A 2,500-nucleotide genomic window follows, 5' to 3' on the forward strand; every position below is an offset into this window, starting at 1 on the left:
CCAAAATCTTTGGTTTCCCGGAAGCTGCCCGCCGAGCCATTGTAGTAACGTCGGCGGATCGCTAGATGACATATTTACGGTTAGAACTAGGGCGGTATCTAATCGCCTTCGAACCTCTAACTTTCGTTCTTGATTGATGAAAACACCTTTGGCAAATGCTTTCGCTGATGTTCGTCTTGCGACGATCCAAGAATTTCACCTCTAACGTCGCAATACGAATGCCCCCAGTTATCCCTATTAATCATTACCTCGGAGTTCTGAAAACCAACAAAATAGAACCGAGATCATATTCTATTATTCCATGCACGAAATATTCAAGCAGCATTTTGAGCCCGCTTTGAGCACTCTAATTTGTTCAAAGTAAAATTGTCGGCCCATCTCGACACTCACTGAAGAGCACCGCGATAGGATTTTGATATTGAACCGGCGTTTTACCGCCGGCTCACCGACGATATGCTCCGCAAACGTGTCAGTATCACCGCGGATGCGGTGCACCGACAGCGCGGCGCACAAATGCAACTACGAGCTTTTTAACCGCAACAATTTTAGTATACGCTATTGGAGCTGGAATTACCGCGGCTGCTGGCACCAGACTTGCCCTCCAATTGTTCCTCGTTAAAATATTTAAAGTGTACTCATTCCGATTACGAGGCCTCGTAAGAGTCCCGTATCGTTATTTTTCGTCACTACCTCCCCGTGCCGGGAGTGGGTAATTTGCGCGCCTGCTGCCTTCCTTGGATGTGGTAGCCGTTTCTCAGGCTCCCTCTCCGGAATCGAACCCTGATTCCCCGTTACCCGTGACAACCATGGTAGTCGCAGAAACTACCATCGAAAGTTGATAAGGCAGACATTTGAAAGATGCGTCGCCGGTACTGGACCATGCGATCGGCAAAAGTTATCCAGATTCATCAAAATTAACGACTTCGGACGCGAGGCCCTCCGTCGATTGGTTTTGATCTAATAAAAGCACTCATCCCATCACTGGTCAGAGTTCTGATTGCATGTATTAGCTCTAGAATTACCACAGTTATCCAAGTAACTGAGTAAGATCTAAGGAACCAAAACTGATATATTGAGCCATTCGCGGTATCGCCTTAATACGGCTTGCACTGAGACATGCATGGCTTAATCTTTGAGACAAGCATATAACTACTGGCAGGATCAACCAGGGAGCTGACAGTCACTCGCGGACGAATGTAGCCGTCGTCGCTCGGACGAGAACACGACACATATCGACGCGGTCGCGGGCGCGTCCGCGTCGAATGATGTTTCGTTTTTGAACTCGTCGTACGTTTTCATATTGTACGCTCTTTGTTTTCGATGGTTCGTGCAGCGTCAACGGAGTATCTCATCCGATTGTCGCAACGATCCAACGAGAGAGTGTGCGCGCGATTTACTAATAGCGCAACTCCGAATTGGATGGTTCACGGCGAGACAATTTAAGATTCACGTTTAATTATTATCTTTTAACACAAACGCGAACACTGAAAATAGATTCAGCCCGGTGTTTGAGAGACGTCGTCCTTGGCGTTAATGTTTAAAGCGCCTTACAGAGGACCGTCGCCATAGGCGACGTGCAATTCATTTGTAGGATCGATACGTGAACCGAGACGAGTTTAAACAATCGCATCGGTCGATCCGCACTGTTCAATAAAATGTTCAACGTTCGAAAAGTCCCACGGCGCAACGTGGAAGCGCGTGTTGTTGTGTGAATCGTGACATCGCGACGAATTGTAAAGTTCGACACAAAATCCACTCGAAACACCACCAACAACACGAGAGTGCGCACACTACGCGTGAAACCATCGAACGAACTCTTGTATGCGGCATGCAGTCCGTTGTCGATGTCGGTCAGTCTGTGTCAGTCGGCGGCAGTTATCCGCCGCCCGTTCAGTCTCACCGCGCCGACAACGCACTACACGTCGCCCGCCCCATGTGTATGCGGCGCTCCTGTTATGACGCGTGGCAGACGGAGCGACAACATATGAACATATATGAAAGTCCGTCGGTGGTTCGGTCCGGTGGGGGGACGATGGTTGTCGGTGGTGGTGGGCTAACCCCGGGGGGGTGCGGGGGTTTGGCGAGGGGGGGGGGCGTTGGGGGGGGGGGGGTCGCCGGTTGGGGTTCGTCGGCCGACTTTGCTGCTGCCGCTGCTGCGTCTACCGCGTTATTATTATTATTATTATTATTGTTGTTATTATTATTATTATTATTAATATTATTATTATTATATATTTTTTTTTTTTTTTTTTTTTTACACCTTTTTAACTTTATTTGCGTATCGTATTAGTCAGATCGTGACGTGACAGTTTGTGCGCTACTCTCAGTACAGAGTTAAATAATTTCTCAATATAATAGCATAATACAAGAGCCACCTTTGAAAAAATACATACGGTCCTATGGAATCGAGGAACGATCTCACTTTTTTGAAATACGTTGAAAACATTGTAAATATATAAAACAAAAGAGTATAATATGAATTAAACGGAGGTATATGTAT

General features: G+C 47.0%; 1 non-coding gene across 1 annotated transcript in view; it reads right to left on the reverse strand.

The window, feature by feature from the left end:
* The window catches only part of LOC140748823 (small subunit ribosomal RNA), a 1,903-nt gene extending 731 nt beyond the window's left edge, over positions 1 to 1,172 (reverse strand). The window contains exon 1 of the ribosomal RNA XR_012102989.1: positions 1 to 1,172. This exon is cut by the window's left edge and continues 731 nt beyond it. This is a non-coding gene — a ribosomal RNA (small subunit ribosomal RNA).
* Positions 1,173 to 2,500: the final 1,328 nt, after the last annotated feature.

Source organism: Epargyreus clarus, unplaced genomic scaffold (assembly GCF_041222505.1).
Source record: "Epargyreus clarus isolate Ecla_fem2 unplaced genomic scaffold, WU_Ecla_fem_2.2 ptg000016l, whole genome shotgun sequence".
In the NCBI taxonomy this organism is placed as follows: domain Eukaryota; kingdom Metazoa; phylum Arthropoda; class Insecta; order Lepidoptera; family Hesperiidae; genus Epargyreus; species Epargyreus clarus.